Below are 7,500 nucleotides of genomic sequence, written 5' to 3' on the forward strand. Positions count from 1 at the left end.
ACCGCCGGGCAGCCAGCCAGGACACCGGGGCTCTGCCCAACAGACGCGAACCGAGGCCCGCGGAAGGACAGGCTGCGCACCCGGGCCGTAGGCCGGCACCCAGCGGGTCGCGACGTCCTACTAGGGGAGAAGTGCGGCCCACCGCACACCGGAACGGCCCCACCCCGCGGCGAGTGGAAAGGCAACCGGACACGACCCCGCCGCGGATTGCTCCGCGCGGGCGGCCGGCCCCATCTGCCGAGGGCGGAGGCCAGTGGCCGGATGGGCGTGAATCTCACCCGTTCGACCTTTCGGACTTCTCACGTTTACCCCAGAACGGTTTCACGTACTTTTGAACTCTCTCTTCAAAGTTCTTTTCAACTTTCCCTCACGGTACTTGTTCGCTATCGGTCTCGGGGTCATATTTAGTCTCAGATGGAGTTTACCACCCACTTGGAGCTGCACTCTCAAGCAACCCGACTCGAAGGAGAGGTCCCGCCGACGCTCGCACCGGCCGCTACGGGCCTGGCACCCTCTACGGGCCGTGGCCTCATTCAAGTTGGACTTGGGCTCGGCGCGAGGCGTCGGGGTAGTGGACCCTCCCAAACACCACATGCCACGACAGGCGGCAGCCTGCGGGGTTCGGTGCTGGACTCTTCCCTGTTCGCTCGCCGCTACTGGGGGAATCCTTGTTAGTTTCTTTTCCTCCGCTTAGTAATATGCTTAAATTCAGCGGGTAGTCTCGCCTGCTCTGAGGTCGTTGTACGAGGTGTCGCACGCCACACCGCCAGCCGGCTGTGCACGCTACCGAGAAAGTACCGGTATGCGAACCGCCAGGCGACGGGCGCGCATCGCACGTTTGAGGAGACGCGGCCGGCCCCACAGGCGGCCGCGACACTCCCAGGTCTGCGAAGCGGGGCAAACGCCGCGCGCTTCAGTATACGTAGCCGACCCTCAGCCAGACGTGGCCCGGGAACGGAATCCATGGACCGCAATGTGCGTTCGAAACGTCGATGTTCATGTGTCCTGCAGTTCACATGTCGACGCGCAATTTGCTGCGTTCTTCATCGACCCACGAGCCGAGTGATCCACCGTCCTGGGTGATCTTTTCTCAAGTTTCCGCCGTCTCTTTCGAGACGGTCGCATAGGCGGGAGTGAGGCGTGTGGCGGCCCCTGTTCCAGCGTTCTGTGTCCAACGGCCTCACGGCCGACGGGCGTCGTACGGCTCCACACCGGAGCGGACAGGCACTCGGGCGAAAGTCATTCAAAACCGGCGCCAGGCGCCAGGTGCCGCAGGCCAGCCGCTCCAGCGCTTCAGCGCTCGTACCACACAACATTGCCGCTAGTTTTGAGAGGCACGCGTGGTTCCGCACGCGGCGCACGGCTACGGCGAGCCGTACAGGTAGCGTGTTGCGCGACACGACACGCACATCGAAAGACATGCAGTCTAGTCGGTAATGATCCTTCCGCAGGTTCACCTACGGAAACCTTGTTACGACTTTTACTTCCTCTAAATGATCAAGTTTGGTCATCTTTCCGGTAGCATCGGCAACGACAGAGTCAATGCCGCGTACCAGTCCGAAGACCTCACTAAATCATTCAATCGGTAGTAGCGACGGGCGGTGTGTACAAAGGGCAGGGACGTAATCAACGCGAGCTTATGACTCGCGCTTACTGGGAATTCCTCGTGCATGGGGAACAATTGCAAGCCCCAATCCCTAGCACGAAGGAGGTTCAGCGGGTTACCCCGACCTTTCGGCCTAGGAAGACACGCTGATTCCTTCAGTGTAGCGCGCGTGCGGCCCAGAACATCTAAGGGCATCACAGACCTGTTATTGCTCAATCTCGTGCGGCTAGAAGCCGCCTGTCCCTCTAAGAAGAAAAGTAATCGCTGACAGCACGAAGGATGTCACGCGACTAGTTAGCAGGCTAGAGTCTCGTTCGTTATCGGAATTAACCAGACAAATCGCTCCACCAACTAAGAACGGCCATGCACCACCACCCACCGAATCAAGAAAGAGCTATCAATCTGTCAATCCTTCCGGTGTCCGGGCCTGGTGAGGTTTCCCGTGTTGAGTCAAATTAAGCCGCAGGCTCCACTCCTGGTGGTGCCCTTCCGTCAATTCCTTTAAGTTTCAGCTTTGCAACCATACTTCCCCCGGAACCCAAAAGCTTTGGTTTCCCGGAGGCTGCCCGCCGAGTCATCGGAGGAACTGCGGCGGATCGCTGGCTGGCATCGTTTATGGTTAGAACTAGGGCGGTATCTGATCGCCTTCGAACCTCTAACTTTCGTTCTTGATTAATGAAAACATACTTGGCAAATGCTTTCGCTTCTGTTCGTCTTGCGACGATCCAAGAATTTCACCTCTAACGTCGCAATACGAATGCCCCCGCCTGTCCCTATTAATCATTACCTCGGGTTCCGAAAACCAACAAAATAGAACCGAGGTCCTATTCCATTATTCCATGCACACAGTATTCAGGCGGGCTTGCCTGCTTTAAGCACTCTAATTTGTTCAAAGTAAACGTGCCGGCCCACCGAGACACTCAATAAAGAGCACCCTGGTAGGATTTCAACGGGGTCCGCCTCGGGACGCACGAGCACGCACGGGGCGGTCGCACGCCTTCGGCTCGCCCCACCGGCAGGACGTCCCACGATACATGCCAGTTAAACACCGACGGGCGGTGAACCAACAGCGTGGGACACAAATCCAACTACGAGCTTTTTAACCGCAACAACTTTAATATACGCTATTGGAGCTGGAATTACCGCGGCTGCTGGCACCAGACTTGCCCTCCAATAGATACTCGTTAAAGGATTTAAAGTGTACTCATTCCGATTACGGGGCCTCGGATGAGTCCCGTATCGTTATTTTTCGTCACTACCTCCCCGTGCCGGGAGTGGGTAATTTGCGCGCCTGCTGCCTTCCTTGGATGTGGTAGCCGTTTCTCAGGCTCCCTCTCCGGAATCGAACCCTGATTCCCCGTTACCCGTTACAACCATGGTAGGCGCAGAACCTACCATCGACAGTTGATAAGGCAGACATTTGAAAGATGCGTCGCCGGTACGAGGACCGTGCGATCAGCCCAAAGTTATTCAGAGTCACCAAGGCAAACGGACCGGACGAGCCGACCGATTGGTTTTGATCTAATAAAAGCGTCCCTTCCATCTCTGGTCGGGACTCTGTTTGCATGTATTAGCTCTAGAATTACCACAGTTATCCAAGTAACGTGGGTACGATCTAAGGAACCATAACTGATTTAATGAGCCATTCGCGGTTTCACCTTAATGCGGCTTGTACTGAGACATGCATGGCTTAATCTTTGAGACAAGCATATGACTACTGGCAGGATCAACCAGGGAGCTGCGTCAACTAGAGCTGAGCAGCCGGCCGCCCGGGAGTGTGTCCCGGGGGCCCGCGCGAACACGCAAGCGTCCGCTCAATCATTCTGCAAACAGGAGGAGGCTGAGCTCCCCTGCACAATACACCTCGAAACCCTCTCAGGTCCCGGCGGCGCGCAGCGCCGTCCCAAGTACTTGGTCGGGTTCGAGAGAGGCGCAATCGCCCGGAGTTAGGCGAGTAGACGCTTTCGGTGCGACCACCCGTGCTCCCAACTGAGCTTGCCGCTGCCGACAGAGGCCCGGGAGCGTGCTGTCGTGGCATTGCCGGCGGGAGACAACACGCGCCACCTACGGTGACCGGCAGCTCCAACGCCAGCGCCACAGAAGGACAAAAGCCCCACTTGGGTGCCGAAGCGAACTCTCCCAGCACAGCGCACGCGCCAACACATCCGCACAGCTGCGATACAAACCACCAGCGAGAACCGCTGGGGCGACCGAGCAGCAGACGGCGTCGCGGCGCCGAGCGCCGGGCGGCGGCGCATCCTCAACGCACACAGTCCTCAATCGGACCAGCACACTGAAGATGTCCACCGCGCTTCGCACCGGGCCCGCGAGGACCTACTTTGGCCGCACGGCGCCGCGCGCAGGGTGCGCCGGCGCGCAGCTGCGACGCCTGCCGCGTCCGTCGGCCGGCGCGCCTGCCACTGGCCGCCCCCACCAGCCGGCTGTAGCGCGTGCGCCCACGCACCGCGCGGCCAGCACGCCGGGAGGCGCCCCCTCACCGGCCGGGGACGGTCCCACCCAGCCACCGCCGCGTATCGCTTCACACCCAGATGCCGTTCAGTTTCATCGGCATGGTGGGTATCGCTGGAACAACCGGTTAGTACCTCAACCTATCGTCGCCATCACCGATTCACCCCTAGCGAGAACAACCGCACCACAACGGGTTACCATTTCTTCATTTGCGTAACTTCACCAGCAAACGTAGGCGTCCATCGCCATTAGCAACTTCAACGATTATTGCATGCCTGTGTCAGGTGTCACGCCACACTACGTCTGCCCACATACACGCAACAAAATGTGCACGCCTAGACAATACGTGGAAGGTGGCCCCCGTACGTATGCGATGTCCATTGCTCGAACGACTGTCAACCGGCCTCTGTAGCATGTCGCAGATATGGAACGCGGTGCACCATGCTATCACGGTGTTTGAGGAGAGACGACTAGGTCCGAATACATCAACACACAGCTCATGCTGATCGCCATCCACGGCGTCCGTTCCTCCCACACGTCTCTATGGCGTACCACACTGCAATCCAGCTCTCATAGGGAGACGACACGTAGCTGCGTGCACAATATTTGCACTGTATGGTCCGCCGTTTTTGGGCGCAGTCGTTGTACGGTCACACATGTGCCACGATGTATCATTCAGTACATAAGGACGAATGTGCAGTACAGATTGTGGTTTATGCGTACGACATCAGCGGACAGTTGACACAGGCCGCACCACAACGTAGCCTGAGTACGTCGCATGCGAAGGGCATTGAACATGCAAACTTCTCACCAACCAGCTTGCGAAGGCAGGGGGCAAGGTGGGGACGTGGGGAGGGGTGGGGGGGGGCGGCATGTACGTCCTGCTGCCATCCACATAACAGTGTACAGCAGGAGCATGTGGAAAGTCAGCAAGACTTGCAAGGTGTTTAACATGAAGCGATACACAGGGGAGCGGGCAGTGCGAGTAGCGAACTATATTGCGAGGGTTGCGGGTGGGCAACACTACACTAATTGAACGAGTCGTATAACAATTACAGAGCAGGTTTAGGCGACAACGTGGGTTACGTTAGCGGACAACGTGGGTTACGTTAAGGCACAACGTGGGTTACGTTAAGGCACAACGTGGGTTACGTTAAGGCACAACGTGGGTTACGTTAAGGCACAACGTGGGTGACGTTAAGGCACAACGTGGGTTACGTTAAGGCACAACGTGGGTTACGTTAAGGCACAACGTGGGTTACGTTAAGGCACAACGTGGGTTACGTTAAGGCACAACGTGGGTTACGTTAAGGCACAACATGGGTTACGTTAGGGCACAACATGGGTTACGTTAGGGCACAACATGGGTTAGGTTAGGGGACAACATGGGTTAGGTTAGGGGACAACATGGGTTAGGTTAGGGGACAACATGGGTTAGGTTAGGGGACAACATGGGTTAGGTTAGGGGACAACATGGGTTAGGTTAGGGGACAACATGGGTTAGGTTAGGGGACAACATGGGTTAGGTTAGGGGACAACGTGGGTTAGGTTAGGGGACAACGTGGGTTAGGTTAGGGGACAACGTGGGTTAGGTTAAGGCACAACGTGGGTTACGTTAAGGCACAACGTGGGTTACGTTAAGGCACAACGTGGGTTACGTTAAGGCACAACGTGGGTTACGTTAAGGCACAACGTGGGTTACGTTAAGGCACAACGTGGGTTACGTTAAGGCACAACGTGGGTTACGTTAAGGCACAACGTGGGTTACGTTAAGGCACAACGTGGGTTACGTTAAGGCACAACGTGGGTTACGTTAAGGCACAACGTGGGTTACGTTAAGGCACAACGTGGGTTACGTTAAGGCACAACGTGGGTTAGGTTAAGGCACAACGTGGGTTACGTTAAGGCACAACGTGGGTTACGTTAAGGCACAACATGGGTTAGGTTAAGGCACAACATGGGTTAGGTTAAGGCACAACATGGGTTAGGTTAAGGTACAACATGGGTTAGGTTAAGGTACAACATGGGTTAGGTTAAGGTACAACATAGGTTAGGTTAAGGTACAACATAGGTTAGGTTAAGGTACAACATAGGTTAGGTTAAGGTACAACATAGGTTAGGTTAAGGTACAACATAGGTTAGGTTAGGTTAGGTTAGGTTACACGTTGTTGTAAGGAAAGGTGTAGGGGGGGGGGGCGGGGGCGGCAGGTTCGTTGATAGTGATTATAGTAAGTGAATGCTTGTGACATGATCAGATTTGTCACGTCAGGATGCACCTTTGGCTTATTAGAGGCGGCGCTCCAATTCTATGCTTGTGTGAGACCTGTGTCTTTGACTCATGTCATTGTTTGTGCGCTGTGACAGGAGGTACTATTGTGATGTTGGGTGCACCGTTGTATAGGACATGTGTGGGTGTTGGTGCCTGGTCTGCGCAATGGTGGATGTCGAAAGGCTGGGATATTGTATTTTCCGCATGGACCTCCTGGTCTGGTTGTGATAGTGTGGATTGTGTAATGTGGCGGAGAAGATGCACTGGATGTTGTTCCATGCTGGTGCTTACATATTGTATGTGCGCCTGTTAGAAGCAGAGAGTGGTGCGTGATCAGAGTGTCTGGCTGACGTGTGGTTCCCATTGTGGGCAGACTCTTTCAGCATGTATACGGACAGTTGTGTATATTTGCTGTAGTTTGATGGCTCTGCATTGATTACTAATCAGCGCCGTGTGTACGGGTAATCTGGTTCCAGTCCAAAATGTTCCATCTGTGTACATTAGTGACAAAGACTCCCCCCATGCAGTGGGGCTCGGTCTGTTATAGCTCTTCCGCGTAATATATTTGCCCCACGTTTTTGCGACTGCGAGTGCGAGTGCAACGCGCATGGGGACCGACATGCTGATGGCTCGGTATCGGACGCCGTACAGTGAGCAACGCGATCGCGTCTCTCGCTCGTAAGTGGTACAGGTCGCGGCTCATGTATAGGGACAGCGGGAATGTCGCATATTGGAAATAACTCTTCATGAAACGCAAGTTATAGGGGTGGATTGCACTTTACGAGTGCGGGAAACTTCCGCCGTTCATCCGCTGGAGGTGCGAGTTTGGCGGTTGGGGTGGTGCACGAACGGGTGCGGGTGGAGTCATTGCCGGTCCACGGCTTCGTGCGGCAGAGCCACTGGAGATTGGGTGCTATGGTCGACAGAGGCTGCAGGCTTTGTGGGTGGCGTCGAAAGGCGGGCACTGTGGCGCCATCGCTGTCTTAATCGGCTTGGCGTCGCATAGATGGCGGTATCGTCGTTGGAGGAGGTCATGTTGCGGGAGACCTACAGATGGCGGTATGTTTTGTGGTGCGGACGTAGTGTTGTCAGATGCGCATAGATGGCGGTATTGCATGTGGTGTCGCCCTATTTTCATAGATGGCGATACTGTTTT

General features: G+C 55.8%; 2 non-coding genes and 1 pseudogene across 2 annotated transcripts; all 3 read right to left on the bottom strand.

Moving 5' to 3' along the window:
* Window positions 1–739, bottom strand: part of LOC124774345 — a 4,222-nt pseudogene extending 3,483 nt beyond the window's left edge.
* Window positions 740–927: 188 nt separating this feature from the next.
* LOC124774056 lies at window positions 928–1,082 on the bottom strand. Its single transcript, XR_007015051.1, has one exon. It is a non-coding gene; the product is annotated as a 5.8S ribosomal RNA (ribosomal RNA).
* Window positions 1,083–1,434: 352 nt separating this feature from the next.
* On the bottom strand, window positions 1,435–3,343 carry LOC124774262. The gene has a single exon (XR_007015250.1). It is a non-coding gene; the product is annotated as a small subunit ribosomal RNA (ribosomal RNA).
* Between the last annotated feature and the right edge of the window lie 4,157 nt (window positions 3,344–7,500).

The sequence above is a fragment of the Schistocerca piceifrons genome, unplaced genomic scaffold, assembly GCF_021461385.2.
Source record: "Schistocerca piceifrons isolate TAMUIC-IGC-003096 unplaced genomic scaffold, iqSchPice1.1 HiC_scaffold_961, whole genome shotgun sequence".
Lineage (NCBI taxonomy): Eukaryota > Metazoa > Arthropoda > Insecta > Orthoptera > Acrididae > Schistocerca > Schistocerca piceifrons.